At 46.9% G+C, this 20,997-nt stretch overlaps 1 protein-coding gene and 1 non-coding gene across 24 annotated transcripts in view; one reads left to right on the forward strand and one right to left on the reverse strand.

Moving 5' to 3' along the window:
* The window catches only part of SIPA1L2 (signal induced proliferation associated 1 like 2), a 247,224-nt gene that overhangs the window by 162,982 nt on the left and 63,245 nt on the right, over positions 1-20,997 (reverse strand). For 12 of the 23 annotated variants that reach the window (XM_042241105.2, XM_042241104.1, XM_042241114.1 and 9 more), the window contains exon 2: positions 17,613-17,658. The exons of 1 other annotated variant lie outside the window; for it this stretch is intronic. The gene's annotated coding sequence lies outside the window, so the exon portion shown is untranslated. Of the gene's footprint in view, positions 1-31; positions 109-3,270; positions 3,377-12,107; positions 12,200-17,612; positions 17,659-20,997 lie in introns of all 23 variants that reach the window. 10 more of the 23 variants (XM_042241109.2, XM_042241111.1, XM_042241107.1 and 7 more) reach the window with 3 other exon arrangements.
* On the forward strand, positions 3,808-3,880 carry TRNAG-UCC (transfer RNA glycine (anticodon UCC)). The gene has a single exon. It is a non-coding gene; the product is annotated as a tRNA-Gly (tRNA).

Raw genomic sequence — 20,997 nt, forward strand, 5'->3', positions numbered from 1 at the left:
TCAATAGGAAAACCCTTTCCACAAAGCTTACCTCAAATCAGTTTCCTTTATTCTTTCTCAGGATACTGTTTCGAGTTCTCTGCAGGTTGCTTTTGCAAGAAGGCTAGTCTAATGAAGAATGAAACAATTACTTATTTCAAGGAGTGCACCATTTACATAACGCAGATATATTTTGACACTATGGCACACGAAGGATGTTTTTCTTTCTAGAAACGGTATCTGCAGCCAGGCATGTCTGGGGTGCACCCTGGCCCTGCGGCTGTCACAGCGAGCTGGATGAGCTGGACGCTGTTCCCAGGAATTCCAGAGTTTATCAGTTTAATTTTAACAAACAGATTAAAAAAGTTTCACTTATTTTTATTAAACTAACAATGGGGAAATAATTTCCAACAATGAGTGTCTATGTGAGCAAGGCTGCGAACCATCCACGAGTGTCTGTAATTAACAAAACCAAAAGTCCTCTTTTCTCTCTCTATTAAGTATTTGACTTGCATCCTTATAATAAGTGCCTATGAAAGAAAAGCACATAAGTTGAACCAGAAGCTGCATTTACAAATGGATGCACAGGGACTTCCCTGGCAGTCCAGTGGTTAAGACTCTGAGCGTCCAAGGCAGGGGGTGAGAGGATTCAGTCACTGATGGAGGAACTAAGATCCCACATGCCCCGAGGTGTGGCCCAAAACAAAACAAATGGATGTATACTCATTCGTCAATCCTGGCCGAGGCTTTCACTTCAAAGTCAGATATAACACAAACTCTATTCAAGGCTCTGAATCGCAGAGCCTGTGCTCATTAGTACTAGGGAAACAAACGTGTTGTGCCATCTTGTAGTTGAGGTATCCCCAAGACAAATTTAAACAGGAAAGTGTTTAGACTCAAAAACACACCCCTACGGTATGTAGGCCAGATCTGGAAAGCAGGCATTCCTGGAGGCAAGTCTGGAGGTAACCCGACTCACAGTGACCCTGACCCTAACCTGGCGCTAACCTGGGGCTAGAGAATCCACAGAACACTCTCCAAACTTAACACCCGACGAGGGCGAGCATGGAGACCCCCACACCTCCCACGTCCTAAAGACTGGCTCTAACCACGTGCCACAGCCCACAGGTCCTACCACTGCTCTGCCATACACAGGCTCTCACGGAAATATCTCCAAGACAGAGAAGACAGCCATGTATAATCCACCTTTTTCAAGGCCCTCCAACAAAGCCCCCCAACTGCCAGTGTAATCTAATAATTAGCATATGTAAGGGTAAAGCTCTAGACCATGACATCAGCCTCACAGAAAATCAGCAGATTCGAAAAGCACCCACTAGCCTACTGGGTCTTAGGGAATTTCAAATAAATGAACGGATGAAAAGGACAGAACAGCAGGAGGACAGTGGACCGCGGTCTCAGTCCTAGAAAACAGCAAAAACCATTTCTAAATGAAGCCATTCTGTGAATTCTCCATTGTAGGAGAATGGTGGGGGGGAGGGGTGTTCATCCATCACGAGGGTATTAACTGAAAACCTGCTTCCCTGGCAACGATGTCCTTGAGCGGCATTCTGAAGCAGAGACTAGCCCGCGTAAAAGCAGAGGACTGTCAACAGGTCAAGCATCGCCTCCCCATGGTGAGAGTCCCTGCGGAGCTAACATGGGATTTCTTAGACGCGACATTCCGACCAAAGATAGCAGGAGTGCTCAGGCTGAAGTACCGGCCTCAGGAATGCAGGGTCCGCTGCGCTGTTCAAGGATGCTTCCTGTGCAGACTGTGATTAAAGCTGATAACTCTGCCTGTTCTAGAAACTACCAAAGGAATGTGTGTGCATGCTCAGTCACTCGGTCGTGTCCAACTCTTTGTGACCCTGGGGACTGCAGCCTGCCAGACTTCTCTGTCCATGGAATGTTTTCAGGTAAGAATGCTGGAATGGGTTGCCATTTCCTCTCCAGAGGATTTTCCCAAACCAGGGATCAAACCCACATCTCCTACCCTGGCAGGCGGATTCTTTACCACTGTCCAACAGAAGAACGAACTGAACTAAACCAAACCAAGTCTCTATCATCAAGGCTTATGCTGGTGGACCCTCCGATCTCCTCCACTTCGATTGCACTGTTGGCCCGATGTCAGCGTCGGGGCCTCAAGGCTCTTTGTAGGTGGTGGGGCTGCCAGTGTCGCTCAAGCAGAGATATCCAAATGGTGAACATCAGTCACTTTTTTTTTTTTAATTTAGTTTTACTTTTTTGGCCATCCCCACGGCATGTGGGGTCTTCAGTTCCCCCAACCAGGGATCGAACCCAGGCCCTCTGCAAAGGAAGTGTGGCGTCTGCATCACTGGACCAGCAGGGAAGTTCCTCCACTTACTTTTTAAAAGAAAGACTGAAATCCAAAACTTCCCTTCCCTCCCTTCAGTGATAGGTGGGGCCACAGTGCAGTTTTAATGCACCCAGTGAAAATAAATTCTGTAAATGTGCTCAAAGTGCTGCAGACCCTAACAGGAATATGACCCCTGCCACTTAGGAGGCGGCTATGAATGGGACACAGACTTCACACAGATATGGGAAACTAGACAGGTAAGTGTGTAGTTCAGAGACAGAACAAGAGAAAGTCCAGAGAAAGCATGTGTCACCAGGAGTTACTTTCAATCACACTTGAGAATCCTGAACTTCTGCTTTGTAAAACATTTTACCGTCTCTTCTACAGTGTTTTAAAAATAGAAGAAGACTGAAAGGCTCCAAGCTAATGAACACGGGGCTCAGACTTAGGTCTGCAAAACAACAAATAAGATTATGTACCCAAAAAACTTAAAGTACGCTTCTTTTAAAAAGTTCATTTCAGGGGAGGAGGAGTCAGGATGGAGGGGACACATATATACCTCATGGCCAATTCATACGGAGGTATGGCCAAAACCATCAGTGTTGCAAAGTGATTATCCTCCAAATAAAATTAATACATAATTTTTTTTTAAGTCCACTGCATTTCCATTTTTTAGATCCAGATACCAAATTTCAAAGAGTACAGAATGGAGGAAATCAGAACAGCCAAGAGAGAGACAAGAGAGACACTTACGACCATTCTAGGGCCACAGTCAGGAATGGAGAGAAAATCCTACATCCCACAAACGTAAATTTTCACCTGTGCTCCATCAGCAAACGATGAACAGATACTAAAGACGACCGCTAAATAAAGAAAAAGGGCAGAAGGAGGTGAGAGGCCGGCAAGGTCAGTGCCTGTCAAATCCACCAGAGGTGCTGGTGGAAAAGTCCACTGAACAGACTCAGGAGGCTTACAGAATGGACAGGAGGACACAGCACACCGAATGCCAGCTTCGGTCCAGGCTCCGCTTGAGGCATTCAACTTGGGGTAGGACGTCCAATGACGTGGTTATCAATGTCCCTGTTAAATGTGAGATAAGGGACTCAGAGAGTTTAGTTAGCTTTTCAGCTATGGAAGCAACATACTATACTCCAGGGGTAGGTGTTTAATTCTAGTCTGAGTAAGTGAGTGAAGCCGCTCAGTCGTGTCCGACTCTTTGCGACCCCATGGACTGTAGCATACCAGGCTCTTCTGTCCATGGGATCTTCCAGGCAAGGGTACTGGAGTGGGTTGCCATTTCCTTCTCCAGAGGATCTTCCCGACCCAGGGATCGAACCCTGGTCTCCCGCATTGCAGGCAGACGCTTTACCGACTGAGTCACCAGGGAAGCCTAATTTTTTTTAGTCTAGGGTCTACAAAATTCTTCCTGTGTGTTTCTTCAACATGCATGCCACAGGCTGCTAGACCCTACAAGACTATGACTTCAATCAGAAGTTCCAATCCCAGGGATTTCCCTGGTGGTCCAGTGGTTAGGACTCTGCACGTCCAATGCAGGGGGCCCAAGTTCGATCCCTGGTCAGGGAACTAGCTCCCACATGCCACAACTAAAGATCTCTCATGCTGCAACTAAGGCCTGACACAGCCAAGTAAATAAATAAGTATAAATATTTTTTTTTAAAAAGAATTTCCATTCGCTACCACTGAGCCCTGGTTACCCCAAACCCCGGGCACTACAGACTTCCCTAAATTCGGCAAGAACAGTTTCTCTGCAGGCAATGAGTCTTTCCTGTGCTCTTACCACCTCTGGGACCATGGCTCTCACCCGCTCTGTATCCTGGCAAACACTACCCAGTATCATGACTTATTTATTTACATGTTGTCTGTCCCCCTGCTAGACTAAGAATCTAGAAAGCAGAGAAAGTTATTCAATTTCACATTCTCTCACTGTGCCTAACAAGGTACCTGGCACGGTGAAAATGCAAAGCAAAAAGCAAGCAACCAACAAAACCTGTCAGCTAAACGACACAACGCCAGGCAGCCCGGAGCCAGCAAGCGCCACCCCGCCCAGCAGCCGGGACCAGCATGACGCCAAGTGCTATGGGACCAGACAGAGCCCACAGGTAGGACATTCAGGCAGAGTGCTCCTATATAAACTCTTACGTCCACATCAGTGAAGCAACGCTGGTGTGGAGAGGAAGCCAGAACAAAGACACAGCCCTACGGAAAAAGTGACACGTCACAAACAACATGGTTCAAACAGAACCCTACCTGGAGACTGCAGGCCATGGGCTTTCATCTGGAACAGGGAACCCTCCCCCAGAGGCATGAGAAGCAAGGGGATCCACCACCAAAGGGGATCCTCCACCACCCTCACCCCCCCCCCCCCACCACCAACCCCCACCCCCCCCCACCACCAACCCCCACCCCCCCCCACCACCACCCACACCACCACCCCCCCCCCCCCCCCCCCACCCCCCCCCACCCCCACCAACCCCCACCCCCACCACCACCCCCCACTACCACCCCCCCACCCCCACCACCACCACCACCCACACCACCACCACCACCACCAAGATTCAAATTTAAAAGAACAAGAAGCCTTGAGGCCTGTAAAATTTAACTGTTAAAGGTCTAAATAATGTCAAAATATAATTAAGGAAGGCGTTTTGGTCAGGGAATGGAGATATGTCGAAACAAGAAACCTATAGCAAACTCTAGCATCCTAGGGCAAAGGACCCCTAACCAGGGTGGAAAGGGTTAGGCGCTCAGTGGTGTCTGACTCTTTGCGACCCCATAGACTGCATCCCACCAGACTCTTCTGTCCATGGGATTCTCCGGGCAAGAATACTGGAGTGGGTTGCCATTTCCTTCTCCAGAGGGTCTTCCCGACCCAGAGACCAAACGTAGGTCTCCTACGTGCAGGCAGATTCTTTACCATCTGAGACACCAGGGAAGCCCGCTAGACGGGGTATCTCCTCTTAACTGTCACTATGGGGTCCAGCAATCCTTCAATTCACCCCTCTCCCCTTTTCCCACTGCAAAGGTGCCCAGCAACCTTCTGACCTCTGCCTACCTGGAGGCAGTGAACATGGGGACCAAGAAGAGGTCAGTATTCGGGGTCCCATGACGGTTATATTTATTTTTGTAAATTACTAATTGAGCATCTTAGCTTAGTGATCATAGTTAATGTGATTACGGGTCTCAGTGAAAAAATTGGGTCTGAGAGTGCACTGGGAAATATTTTTTTTCTTTTTCCTGAATGCCAAATAATGAATATTACCCACAAGAGTCTTCTGAAAGAGCTGGCTGGCACTTTGGCTGGCTGACGCACCATTCTGCATACTTACGCATGTTCTCAAACTGCTACACCATGTCAAAGGAGTTTTACTGAGGGTAATCTCCCTCGGTTAACAGTAGGTTTTACAAAAGAGACAACAATCTACTCAGCAAGACTCACCATCCTAATGTAAACCAGATTCTTTACCTCTCAGGGTAGAAACGTCACTGAAACAAGTTTGGCTTCACCAGTATGAAATTAGTAGTGCTGGGACTGAGCTGAGGCTAATGTCTGCAAAATTTAATTTGCAAAAACCAGCCCAAGGCTACCATGATATAAATTCCCTTGATGTGTTAATTTCACACTCTAGAGTCCTCATCCTACCAGTGGGGGGCAGGGGCTGGAGTGGGGAGGTGAGAGGAGAGGGGTGTTGGTGATCTCCAGTATGTAACGTAGGGGAGGACCTGAATTCACACAAGTTTCTGGACATCTGCAACTTCAGCTGTCCAAGCCCCACAGGGAGTCAGAGCCCAGCTTCCCTCCTGCCAGCCCACAGGGGATGAAAAGGTGACACAGAAATCAGCCCAGCGAGGAAAAGTACTTCATTACGCAGAGCACCATCACCAGGCACCAGCATCTCATTCGATAAACTTTTCCTCAACACCGTCATACAAAAGGGATGTTCCAGATACAGGCAATTAATGAGATAAACTCAGCTCAGCCGGATAGGTGCAGAGTGCTTTGCATTCCACAGCCAAACGCACAAGCCTGGTAGGAAGTACAACCTCGGGACTTTCCTGGTGGCCCAGCATTTTAAGACTCTGCACATCCACTGCAGGAGCCACAGGTTAAATCCCCGGTCAAGGAACTAAGGTCCTGCAAGCCGTGGGGCAACCAAGCCCACGCACCACAATTACTGAGCCCAAGCCGCAACTAGAGAGCCTGTGCGCTCCGGAGCCCATGTTCCTCAACAAAAGAAGCCCACCACAATGAAGACCCAGTGCAGCCAAAATAGAATTAAAAATGCCTTGTGAGTCTTACACATTTGCTCACACAGATAAGGAGTCAGCTGATACAGACATTTCCTATAAGGACCAAGTCTTTAGGAGCCGCATCACAATCTCCAGGTTACCAAGGTCAAGTCGGGCAAATACGAGTTCCTGGACCTTTCTTTCACCTTCTAATGACATAAATGACCACCTTGTCCTCCTAGACTGTCTCCCCAACTCCACATCACAGTCTATCAGGGTAAAGGAAATAGAGGTTTCACACAAATTTCAAGAAGTGAGCTTTGCTTATTTTAAGTGAATTTGTAAATACGCACCTGGTCTGTCACTACGGCATCAGAATAAGGACTACATTTAGGCCTTGACTGGCTGGACTCTGAAGGGCCCCTGTTATGATCCTGCTTTGTTGTATAAAACTTGCTAATGACCTCTGAGAGATGGTGAAGGACAGGGAAGCCTGGTGTGCTGTGTAGTCCACGGGATCGCAAAGAGCTGGACACGACTTAGCAAATGAACCCACCAGCATGCAAAGTAACCGAAGCCCCCACTCAACACAAACGTGAGACCACAACAATGACAAAGTGATACACTTAACAGTAAGTCTCTCACTGTACAAGGATTCAAGCTGGATCTTACACTGGTTACCTTTGAGTTTGGTCCTAGGTAGGCTGAATACAGAGATCACAGAGTCATCCCATGTCCCTCTGTGTCAGAGATGGAAAATAAATGAGCAGGAAGGCAATCTGTGTGCATCCAGGAGCAACGGCCCAGTGATCCTGCTGGTTATTTCTGCCACATCTACAATACGACACAGAAACAGGACAGTCCTCACCCGTGACTGGCAGATCTTAGGTGGGACCCTGCCTAAGTTCCTTAGCACGCTGGGCTTGGAAGCCCTCGCCTATACAATGGCACTCTGAAGGCCAAGATGATTCCCAAACATGCAGAGGTCCACTCGGACGATTGCAGGAGAAGGATCCTATTTACAATACGAGCCTCCATCTTAACCTTCTCAACCAGAATCCAGGGGCAGGAGAGAAAGGGACGTGGGGAAGTGTGTGCAGGGGGCCTGGGAACGGCTAGTTCAAAACAGACCTCAGATGGGACTTCCCCGGCGGTCCAGTGGTTAAGACTCTGCATTTCCACTGCAGGGGGCACGCACGGGTTCGATCCCTGGTCAGGAACTAAGACCCTGCATGCCACAGACCAAAAAAAGACCTCAAGTAGTGAGCAGGTTTGGAAACTAGATTCCTTCAGGGGCTTCCCAGGTGGCGCTAGTGGTAAGGAATTTGCCTGCCGATGCAGGAGATCCGAGAGTCATGGATTCAACCCCTGGGTCGGGAATATCCCCTAGAGGAGAGCATGGCAACCCACCCCAGTATTCTCACCTCAAGAATCCCATGGACAAAGGAGCCTGGTGGAGTATGGTCCACAGGGTTGCAGAGAGTCAACATGACTGAGGTGACTTAGCAGGAGGGCAGGCTCCTTCAGGGATGGAGGCAAAAGGGTGCCAGAAAGTCAGCCCCTGCAGAGGTCCCAGAGACTCCGACAGAATAACCACGGCAGCAACAGGGATGAGCTGCCCAAATCGGCAACAACCCCCCAAGGAGGTGTGAAGGGTATCAGATCCTAGAGAAATACTGATGAGACGCAAGAGGGGAAGTGACCCACATGTATCTGGGATGTTACCCAAAATGTTCCCCTCATCAAGAAGGCATGGATAGGACCTAGGACATGGATCCTAACAGCACAGTTGAAGAGCCAAGGAGAATCACACATTCACAACACTGACACAAAGGAGTTAACACCAGCCCTATTAATCACGCACGTTGTCATAGATAAGCTGGAGTCTGCCCATCACCGAGCACCAGGGAAGGGAATCTTCACTTGGCTAACTGCCTGGTGGAAAATGAGTATGGGAGTGAACTTTATGAAGATACGTACTTTAAAAAGTCAAAGCCAGTGGGGCAACTCTAATACACTGCCTATTATAGGATTTTAATGAAGAGAGATAGAGGAAAAGAAGAAAAGAATCACATACAATATCCACTCCATTATGTGGACACATTAAGGGGATCACATTATTTCACGAGTAATTATTTTTCCATCAAAACTACTAGTAAGTCTTGCTTCTGCCTCCTAATGGATGGATGCATAGACTGAGACTGGATTAGGAACCAGTAAGGTCTGACTGTCATTTTAAAAACAAATTTACAATAACATCATACCGGCTTGCTGTTTAATCCCACTTGTTAAGCAGATCCAGACGAGGGGATCCCCTCGACGGAGGAAAACACATCTCTTTAGAAGGAGGGCAGAGACTCAAAAATAAGAAAATGCTTCATGAGTTCACTTTTGTGCCCAGCACTATGAACTATGCATATTTTAGCACATTTTAAGAGGAAAAGGAGACAAAATAAAAATTAGCAACCCAACATACACCTGTGAAACTCTGTGTCTGGAGAGCAGGGGCCTGGGGGAGAACTACACAGACATCTGGCATCACCTGTCAAGCTGCCAAACCACTGTATTTTGAAGCTCTTCAGACGCTTTCTAAAGAAGAAACAACAGAAAAAAATCCAACATGCCTGAACTGGGAGGCGGGAGAGCCTCCTTGTAACTCAGCCCTTGTCAGACAAAATCCAGCAGCCTCAAAAGGTTCAATAGCCTTTTTATAAAGCTATTGTGTGGGTTAGTGCCTAAAAATAGTACAGTTCAGCAAGCAGATCACACGGAGGAATCACCTCTACACATTCAACTTCCAAACAATAGACAAAGGGGTGGAAAGAACACCAAATGCACTCCGGGCAGTACAAGCTCCCGCGCTGCCCCCTCCCTGGCTTCCTCACCTCGTCTGAACAGCCAGCAAGCCAATTTAGCCCAAGAGCCTGCACAGGAAAATGGTGGGGGGTGAGGCCCCCATTCCTCTAATATTCACAGTCACCTTTACGCGTGTGCAGTCACTGGGGGGCGGGGGGTGAGGCCCCCATTCCTCTAATATTCACTGTCACCTTTACGTGTGTGCAGTCGCTCAGTCGTGTCAGCTCTGCGACCCCACGGATTGTAGCCAGGCAGGTTCCTCTGTTCATAGGATTTTCTAGGCAGGAATACTGGGGTGGGTTGCCATTTCCTACTCCAGCGCACCTTCCCGACCCAGGGATTCAACCCGTGTCTCTTTGCATTTCCTACGCTGGAAGGCAGATTCTTTGCCACTGCACCACCTGTCACCTTTAGGAGGTCTGTTTTCCCCCCACAGAAACAGACAGGAAAGAGAGACCCACATCATAGCGATTACTGCCTGTACCGCGTTCACAGTCCCTTACACTAAAGCAGAGTTCTCAGTCTTCCCCTGGGCAAGTTTTGAAAGATATAGACATCAGAAATTTAGTTTCCAACTCAGTTTTTAAGTATCAGTGTTAAATACCTGACAATTTTAAAAGCTTCTCTGGTGAGGCTAAGAACCACTGCTTAAGGAAACAGTTTTTATGCCAAGTCAGGTCCATTGCCCACTAGGTTCCTCTGTCCATGGGATTTCCCAGGCAAGAATACTGGAGTGGGCTGCCATTTCCTTCTCCAGGGGATCTTCCCCACCCAGGGACTGAACCCGAGTCTCCTGCATTAGCAGGAATATTCTTTACCACTGAGACACCAGGGAAGCCCCCCAAGGCGAGGGGAAGCCACCAAAAACCTAGAGGGTGGGGTAAGTGTGATCCCAAAACTGGGCTCACCTCTTGGTGGGTGCAGACACGACCAGGGCAAAGCATGGGAGAAGGAAGGCTTTATAATTACTCACAAGGAATAAAGAGAACACTGGGATCCTTCCCAAAACAGTGTCTCCCCGAAGAGAAAAATTGAGAAATTTTAAGCCAAGGGTACATGCAAGTTCATGAAGGGGCTTGAGTAGAGGAGAATTCACCATAGAATTGGGGCAAAAGTCAACAGAGTCCAAGCTTTAACTGAATGAAGTCTGAAGGGTCAGCATCAGCATTCCACCCTCCAGCTGGATGGGCCTTAGTTTCTGCAGAACTCAAAGGTGTAAGGAACCAGGACCCTGCACCCAGGGGGGACGACTGTTTCTTTCCTTTTTAAAAAGTTTTATGTTTTTATTTGGGGCTGTGCTGGGTCTCCACTGCTGCGTGCAGGCTTTCTCTGGTTGTGACAAGTGGGCTCCTCATCACGCTGGCTTCTCCGGGAGCCAAGCACGGGCTCTGAAGCGGGCAGCCTCAGGAGTTTTGACAACTTAGTGGCTCCACGGCATGTGGGATCCTCCAGGACCAGGAGCAGAACCCATGACCCCTGCGTTGTGAGGCAAATCCTTAAACTCTGGACCAGCAGGGAAGTCCTACGCTATTGTTTTCTGACTGCGCCTCCCTAGTTTCTGCATCTCCTCCCTTAATCACTGAGGCCTGTTCCAGGGCAAGCATTGTGGCCAGGCTTAGGTCACAAAATAGGTTAGGCGAAAATGGGTTCTCCTGTTGAGATCTCTTTCTCCAGGGACCCCTAACCTATCTGCTTACATAAGCACCAGGGATGAAGCCTGCAAAGGATGGGCCAACCAGAGGCCATGCGTGCTGCTCTTCTAGAAACCACTGCTGGACAGAATAAAAATCAAGTCACAACGGGCAGCTTCCAAAAACTCAGATAAGGTCATGAGAAGATGAAAAAACGAAAACCCAAACTTTAATTCTCCTTAATCTCCGATTTTAACTTGGCGTTTGCTTTTTCCTTCCTTGTTCTCAGTGTATTTATAAAAAGGGGATTCTACAAGGGCTTCCTTGCCGCTCAGACAATGAAGAATCCACCTGCAGTGAGGCGACGCAGGCTCAGTCCCCAGGTCTGGAAGATCTCCTGGAGGGGCGCATGGCAACCCACTCCGGCATTCTTGCCTGGAAAACCTCACGGACACAGGAGCCTGGCGGGCTACGATCCATGGGGTCCCACACTGAGCAACAAGCACCCATAGAGTTTCATTGTGGGGATGATAAAGCTGAGAGGGGGAAAATAAATAACAGTGTCTTACAAAGGGACTTACGCACATTTATCAGATAAAATCAAAAGGAAATTAATAAAATAGCTAGATCAGTTATAACAAACACTGCCTCTCTGAATTCAAATAAAAATTTTATGGTAAGTTATCATCTCCATTTTGCCAATATCCAAACTGTGACACACAAAAGGTTAAGACAGGAAAGAGCAGGGCACAACCTTTAAAAGAATGACCTAACCCAAGGGAACACAAACTGATTAGAACCAAACAGGTCCAAGATGGCGGATGAGCTGACTCCCACTAGACCTTGAGCCTCAGCCCACGCTCACCGTAACCCACCAGCAAGCTAAGGGACAGCCCCAGCGCCGCCCTGACAGTTCTAAGGCCCACCATGAAAGGGCAAAAAGTGGGTGATGGCCCAGCTGCTGGAAATCCCTTCCCCTTCCTCAAAATAGCCGAAATACTTCTCCCATTCATTAGCCTATGAAATCAGCCACCCCTATAAAACCCGACACCCCCACACCCTGGTGCCGCTCTCACCTTCTGAGGTGGCCCACCTTTGTCTATGCAGCGTGTTTCCTCCCTGAATAAATCTTCTTTCACGTTAATACAGCTCACTCTTGAATTCTTTCCTGCACAAAGCCAAGAAACCACACTTGGCAGCCGCCCCAGGGACTCTGACATGGCCTGGGACCTGCATCCTCCTGACCCACTCTCTTTTCAGCAACAGTGACATTAAGTTAATAACCTCACCACCTGGAGAGCAAACCCTGTTGTCGTGCAACCTTAAAATGAAGGTTCTCTAATGCTCTTGTCACTAAACTGTGTTTTTCCACCAAGTCCATTTTCCAGATGCTTGTCTGCAAATACGTGGGAGTCGGCTCGGGCAACTGAGAGCGCGACTTTCCTGAAGTGTCTGGGTGACCTCTGTCCTTGGAGTACCCTCACCGACAGGGTGGGGAGACGACCTCAGAGCTGCTCCCACTGAAGGAAAGAGAAGCTTCAAACAGAAAGGGTTGGCAGCTGCCTCACTACATTGAGGAGAAGACAGAATCGAGGCGTCTGATTTTTACAGTGTGTTTAGGGGCTTGTCCGGTGGTCCAGTGTTTAAGAATCCACCTTCCAGTGCAAGGGACACAGGTTCAGCCCCTGGTCAGGGAACCAAGAGCCCATATGCCGCGTGGGGCCACCAAGCCTGCACGCCCCAGCTAGAGAAGCCAGCATCACAACTAGAGAGAAGCTTCAGTGCCACAGAAACACGCTCACCTCTGTTAGCAGATTATTAAACGCAGGTACCTGGCACATTTCACCCAACGGGCGGACTCTGCTCCTTCCTCTGAACAACCTTCCAGAAGGGAAGGCTGCCACGCCCTGACTCCTACTGTGTCTCAAGGTGTAAAGGGGACAAAGGAGCCTCGTCTGCAGCCTCCCAGTCATAGAGGACGCAGGGCAGGAGGGCTGTGGAACGTGGGGTGATTCTCAGAGGGGACACTTGCTTTGCTTCTCTGCTTCTATCAGATACTCTACTAATTACCAGGGAAAGTTGTTTTTATCAAGGAAAAACAATATTTTACCTCAGAATCCAGATCTTAACACCATCTACTGTTCCAGTGTGGAACGCTTCCATTGAAATTTTCCACTGATATTTTCTCCAAAGAGTAATGTTTAATGAAAACAGAGGAGGTGGTCCAGTGGTGAAGAATTCGCCTCACGATGCAGGGGATGTGAGTCCGATCCCTGGTCAGGGAACTAAGATCCCACACCTAGCCTGCGAGCCACAGCTAGAGAGAAGCTTGTGCGCCATAAACAAGACCAGACACAGCCAAATAAATAAATTTCAAAAATTTTTTAAACAAAGGAAAGAAAACTTATAAAACTACACGTTCTCTAAAAAAGCCGTGTTGACGCTCAGGTTTCTGAACCAAGATGGGTGTGAGCAGCCTGTCTCCAAGGGAATACAGTCTTTACAGCACAGAACTGTGGGTGTTTTATCAGTGGTAACGCTGCAGATAGCATACGCAATGTCTGACATGACGTATTTCAAATATTTCCTAATGATAATCCCTAACGCACTGATATTCATACTGGTCACAGTCACCCTTCAGAAATCGTGCCAAATTATCATTCAAACTGAGAAGCCACCAAAAAACCAGCAAAGCTGTCAAAGATCTGGTACTCGTAACCCTTAAGGACAAGTGTGTTTTAAGAGGCTTGAGACAAGCAGGTCTCCAGGCTGTGGGCGGGCCATTCACTCAGCATTCACTGCAGTTTCAGAATACGCAGTAACTGTTCTATGTTATTCCACCACACATCCTTAAAGTGATGTTAGGACTCCATTTGGTTTTACACAGTATCAGCAGGCTTATCTTTACGAGTGATCAATATATAGCCATCTTATCAATCCAATTGTACAAACTCTTCTTTCTGCTCCTCTCATAGCTGTCTGCAGAAGAGATCACTTTGGGACATCTCTGTAAGACTAATGGGATGACTCAGCCTTCAACTGGACACCCTGCCCTGGGGCCACGGTCATAGTGAGTTGGGACAGCCCAGGTCCTCAGGGCTCCATAATGACTAGTTCTGTGACCCTGAACAAACCATGTATGCTCCCTTGGACCCAGTTTCCTTATTTCTACAAGGGGAATGGTAATACCTACTTCAGTGCTACTGGAACATGACGTGAGTACCCAACAGTACCTACCACACAGTAAAGAGAAAGCAGATAAAGCTGCAATAATGCACAACCATAATTATTAGAAGATAAAGGGAATGGCCTGCAGATACAGAAAGACTATTTGATCATGAAGTCCCCCCTCATGTGATCAAATTGATCAGAACCACATTTTAGGGGAAAAAAAAATCATCTGTAATATAATGGGCACACTGTCATGTATTCAACCAGACAGAAATTAATGGAAGAACAAGTAACTGGAAAAAAGAAAAAGAAAGAAATCCCTAGTTGTGTCATTGTGTCCATTAAAAGAGTAGTTCCGAGGGGCTTCCCTGGTGGCTCAGTGGTGCCTGCCAAGGCAGGAGACGTGGGTTTGATCCCTGCTCCAGGAAGACCCCACATGCTGCAGAGCAACCACACGTGTGCCACCACTACTGAGCCTGCGCTCCAGAGCCCGGGAGCGGCAACTACTGAGCCCCCGTACGAGCACCGCAGCTGCGCGAGCCCACACACCCTAGAGCCGGTGCTGCACAGCAGGAGAAGCCCCACCCTGAGCGGCCCGCAGGCTCACTCATGAGTGCCCCCATGCTGCAGCAACTGGAGGAAAACCCAGGCAGCAACAAAGACCCACCACAGCCAGAAATTACTTAATTAACGGACTGATTTTTTTTTTTTTTTTTAAAGAAGAAGAATTCCTAATACAAAGCAGGACTGGTTTCGTGTTTTAAATCTGCTTACACTGAACCAGTCCATGAGAAACCAAGGTTCTAGACCTATCAAATTAGGGACCAAATCCTATTCTGTTCAAGTCATCACTTGAACACAAGTGATGGGTTCAGGGAAAACAGAAAACTAATCAGCGTTCTCCCAGGCTTGGGAAGAGGAGGCCAGGAACCAGTAGGACTGGTCTTGGGATACAGGAGAAAGGCATCTTATGTGGGGGACTTTGACCCACCTGCCCTAAGCCCTTGGAGACCTCACCAAATTCTCATAATCTCTGGGTCCCATGAAATCCCTCAAATCTTCTCTTTCTGCACATCCTTTTTTTTTTTTTTTTTGCTGTGAATAAAGTATACCAAAATGGACATGTCTAAATGCATTTATTTGTCCACTGAAATGTGTGTATTAAGTGCCCAGGGCATGCCAGGCATCGTGGAGGGGTCATCTCGGCTCTCTAGCATTATCTCAGCATCTGATGCCTACAGGATGTGAACCCTGTATTAGAGCTACTTGTATATACTTTTTTCCTTCCTGTTAAGATTGTAAACTCTTGAAAGGGAAGGGCTGCATTTTAATCATCTTCTTCCCCTTGGCACTTACCAGAGGGTTCCACTTACAGAAATTATCCAATAAACAATTATTGAACCCAACCACCCTCCAGGACAACGTGTGACTGGAGGATCCAGGGTTTCTCTCCCCTTAGGTCTTCAGATTTTAAGACTGTCTCCCTGAGGTGGGTAAGCTTTTCTAAATCTGGCTGCTAGTGGGATACAAATGTTTTAAAACATATTCTGGAGACTGTTAATGCCCCTTTAACTTTCATGAATACAGGAGCAAAAAAGACGAGCCTGAGGATGAGATTAGCCTTCCATATAAGCGAATGCATTTCCTGATGCCCAGGCGTCACAGTTTCACCTCACTCTTGACATCTGGGTCCTGACAACATACGGTATTGTTGCTGCCGTCAGCAAGCAAATGACCCCCAGCCCCGCCCCCTGCACCCGTTGATGCTGTTTCCTAATAGATCAAATTGAGAAACTAGGCTTTTGATTCAGAAACTTGGGCAAGCTCATGAGGAACTTCACAGTCTGAGAATATTTTAAGTGAATGGAGACAAATGACAGTGCCTCTGGAGGTCCATGGAGTCCTAGAATTCTATTGACCTTAACAAAACTGGCCAAAACAAAAAGAGGACAGGATCACAAAGAAGCCTAGCACCACCCTGACAATATTTATTTTCCTTCCAGAAAGGCAGGAGGTTGAATGTGAAGCTCAGAGCAGAGAAAGGAGGAGTGAGATAATGGTCCAGGCATCAAAACAGCTGCTTTCTGATAAGAAGACGCCAAAGGAGTTAAAAAATTCTTACTAGAAATCTGAAGGACGAATGCAATGCACGCCACTATCACACCATGGTACCGGCTGTCTCGGAAAATCGTATTCATCTTCGTAAGAGTAACAGCTTGGAGCTCAACCCAAATTTTTCTAAGTAATCCCTTAATGATCATAATTGAGTTATCCCACATAACAAGTCTTCTAATCCTCTGATAAACAGGCTTCTAAGCCTGGATGAGGGTTAAATAAGTCCTAACTTCATCAATGCAAAAGGAGGACGTGGAATGATAAAATGATCTATTCAGGATTATGCAACACTTCCCTTGTGGCTCAGCAGTAAAGAGTCTGCCTGCAACGCAGGAGATGCGGGTTCTATTCCTGGGTCAGGAAGATCCCCTGGAGAAGGAAATGGCAACCCACTCTAGTATTCTAGCCTGGAAAATTCCATGGACAGAGGAGATTGGCAGGCTACAGTCCATGACGTCACAAAAGAGTCAGACATGACTTAGCAACTAAAGAACAACATAGCAGCTCGTCAATTACAACGTTCTCATTACATACAAACCTGTGAGAGCGCAAGGCTTTGCAGAAGAGAAGAGGAAGAATCAGAACAAATGAACTCCACTCATGCTTTTTTTAAACAACAGATTTGTTGAATAGATTTGTGATGCTGCCTGGAATTGTGTATAAAGATAACCCATGTTAAAACAACCCTATGAGGAGTTCAACACAGACTTTTCTAACTGCATCCACATGATAGCTGAATAGCTGAAAGGAAGGAAGGAAGAAAAGAAAGGAAGGAAGGAAAAGGAAAGAAGGCAGTGAAGAAGGAAGGGAGGAAAGAAAACTAATAATTGGAACTTGCAAGTGACTGCCCCTGAGGCCCCCAGTGTAGGCAACTCCAAACCAAAGAGGCTTCTCAGAGGAATGCCCCTGTCTGCTGTACGTGCGTGCTAAGTCGCTTCAGTCGTGTCTGAGTCTTTGCTACCCCTTGGACTATAGCCTGCCAGGCTCCTCTGTCCATGGAATTCTCCAGGTAGGACTACTGGAGTGGGGTGCCATGCCCTCCTCCAGGGGATCTTCCTGACCCAGGGACTGAACCCGAGTCTCATGTCTCCTATGTCTCCTTCATAGGCTGGTGGGTTCTTTACCACTGAGCCACCTGGGCAGTCCTGTCTGCTCTGCAGGAGGGACAAATCAGAACATTCAATCTGCAAGCCAAGGGGAACAGAAAGCATCTTTTTTGAAAAGCACACTTTCAAACTGGAAGCAGCTGTGGAGGTAAGGATGGCTTTGCAGGTCCGACCTGCTGGCAGGCTTACCTGGCTGAGGTGGTGGGCTCCTGCTCACACGGCCAAGAGCAAGATCCTGCAAGAGAAGAAAGAGACCCAGCTCAGACTCACAGAGAAACTCCTGCTCTGAAGTTTTCAGAGTGTGATCTGAGGACCTGGACTTCCCAAGACCCTTCCAGAGGTTCGCAGGTCAAAGCCATTTTCAAATCCAAATCCAAAGCCAAAACCAAAACCAGGACACAAAATGTAGCGCAGTCTCCTAGAGGCAGACACATCATGGTGTAAAGAGAGGGGTATCTAACTTATTTTCTGATGCCAGATATGTAAGAGATTTGCAAAAAAATTTAAAACAAGGTCATCTGCTCACTGATGTCTTTTGTTTTGGAAAATAGTGATTTCATGAGACATATTATTTATAATAAAAACTATAGGGCTTATTGCCATTTTAAATGAATTAAGAAATATTTTTAAATGTCTTGACTTTAGTTCCAACACTGTGAGTATCAGTAGAGATAAGTATCAGTAGAGATAAGTATAATTAGAGATAAGATTTTGATTGTGTAATCAAAAGCTCCTTGGGATCCTGAGTCATTTTTAAGTGTAAAGGGGACCTGGGACCAAAATTTTGAGAACTGCTGCTCCAGGTAGCTATTTTGGAGCCAACTTCTATTAAACAGCAGGCTTCCCTCGTGGCTCGGATGCCTGCAATGCAGGAGACCCCAGTTTGATCTCTGGGTCAGGAAGATCCCCTGAGGAAGAAACCCACTCCAGTATTCTTGCCTGGAGAACTCCACGGACAGAGGAGCCTGGAGGACTACAGTCCTTGGGGTCACAAAGAGTCAGATACAACTGAGCAACTAACACTTTCACTTTTTTCACTTTCTATTAAACAGCATCTGCTTTGAAGAACAGCGGTGGTCAGTACACAGCACTATGTGCCAGGCACCCTACTAAATATGTGTCACTTACAAATTCACAATCATCTTAAAAAAAAAAGCTCAAGAGAACCATATTTAATATTGTGTGTTAAACCTTAACGGAAAAGAATATAAAAAAGAATAGATATATATGGATCACTGAGTTATGTGGCTGTACAGCAGGAATTAACACAACATTGTAAACCAAATAAACTTTAATTAAAAAAGAAAAAAATAATAATCTGGCCTTTCCGCCTCGCCCCTGGAGTGGAGACTGGTGCTCTAAAGACTGGTTACTTGCCCAAAGCACCCAAAGCAAGTCACAGAGAACAGGGTACGAACTCAAGTCAGCCTGGTTTCTAAGACCATGATCTCTTATTATACATAATTTAAAAAAAAAAAAAAAAGAATCATGAGAATTTCTGCAAACTAAACTGGAGCAAAGTGGCTAGGGCCCACTCTCACACATGGCACTGAACGGACTCCACATGCAACAAGGTGAGCACAGCCTGGAAGAAACACTACAGACGGGCTTCTCTGCTGCCTGCAAGACACCCGCTCCACGCCAGGTTTACAACTGTTGTCCCCACTCAGTATGAATGGCGCCCCTAACACATTCTAGGGTCTCCTATCGAAAAGGCTATGATAGGTCTTGGCTTCCGAAAGCCTCCTTTTCTAATCTGCCTCAATTTGCATGAAGAATTGAAACCATGGGTGAAGAGGTACTTGTCCTTCAATTGCAGCTGAATTTAAGATTATGTGCAAGAGGAAGAGGAAGGAAGGAAATTCTCACTGGCATAACTTATGCAGCCAATATAGCCAATTCTGAGTTTAAAAACCTAAAGCATGGTATGGAAAGTTTCTCAAAAAAAAAAAGAATAGAATTACCATATGATCCAGCAATTCCACTTCTGGACACATATGGATATATATGCAAAAGAATTGAAAACAGAGACTAAAACAGATATTTATACCCCCAGGTTCACTGCAATACTATCCACAACAGCTAAAAAGGAAAAACAACCCAAGTGACCATCAGACTATGCTTTATCCATACAACAGAGCATTATTCAGCCTTTTAAAGGAAGGGAATTGAGACGTATACCAAAACACGGATGAATTTTGAGGACATTTTGTTAAATAAAGTAAGCCAGGCACCAAAGGACAAGTACTGTATGATTTCACTTATACGAGGTAACCAGGAGCCAAATTTCTAGACTCAGGAAGGAGAACGGTGGTTGCCAGAACACCAGGGGACAGCGAGTTCGTGTTTAATAAATACAAATTTTCTGTTTGGTAAGATGAAAATGCTCACCACCAGACGGGTGGTGGTGATGGTTGTACAAGAAGGTGAATATAAATTAATGCCACTGAATTGTACACTTAAAATGGTAAAAATATCATATCTATTTCACCACAATCCAAAAAATACCATTCATCGGGCTTCCCTGGTGGCTCAGCGGGTCCCCCTGCCAACGCAGCAGACAGTTCCGATCTCCGATTGAGGAAAATCCCACATGCCAAGGAGCATCTACACCTATGCACCCCAGCTACCGAGCCAGGGCTCCAGAGCCCGGGAGCTGCGATTGCTGAGCCCACGTGCAGAAAATGCAGCTGCCCATGCTCCTAGCCCATGATCCACAGCAACAGAAGCCACCGCAGTGAGAAGCCGGAGCCCTGCAGGCAAAGAGTGGCCCCCGCTCCCCGCAACCGCGAAACGCGTGCACGGCAACAGAGACCCAGCACGGCCCAAATAAATAAAGGAGTTTATGCGTATAAATTTAAAGCAAAAATAGCACTCATCAAAAAGGCTTCCTAACATCAGATAATCAGAAAATAACTTATTCACGGGTATCATATGGCTTCGATCTTCACTAATGTATTAGACCCACCCACGCATTCATCCACTCAGCAAATGTTCACCACCCGCCTCCTGGTTATGAGCTCCCACGCTAGGTAGGAGCTGGTGAAGGAGACAGTCGGTCTACACCTTGGAGCACACACACACACACACACACACCAGGGCACCCGGGCACAGCAGTCCTTATACCAAAACATACCCAAAGGCAGCCCACGTGGGAGACGCAACGGCACCACAAATGCGGAAAGCTTCTTGCTAACAAAGCATGGACTTGAACAATGACAAAAATTTTCAAGTCTCCAAGCCTCACGATTTTTCAAACTTTTAAGAATCTTTTTTTTTTTTTCCTCTACAGAGGCTCTACATTTTTTATGCTGATTTACTATAAAACCCTCAACTCTAGTGTACAAAATAAGTCTTCAAAAATCCTCGTGATTAAACCATCTGCCTTTCATGACTAAGTACCATGTAGCGAATTTCTCTTCACCCTTAAATTATGTTCTAATACCCCCCACACAATGACTGCAACTCTGTAAAAGGCATTTTCCTTCCTTTGGTACAGCAAACATCCTGTAAACAATTAATGCCCGGCTCTTGTAACCAGCTGCTTTTGTTTACAGACAGGAAGGGAAACCAC

Source organism: Ovis aries, chromosome 25, assembly GCF_016772045.2.
Source record: "Ovis aries strain OAR_USU_Benz2616 breed Rambouillet chromosome 25, ARS-UI_Ramb_v3.0, whole genome shotgun sequence".
Classification (NCBI taxonomy): Eukaryota; Metazoa; Chordata; class Mammalia; order Artiodactyla; family Bovidae; genus Ovis; species Ovis aries.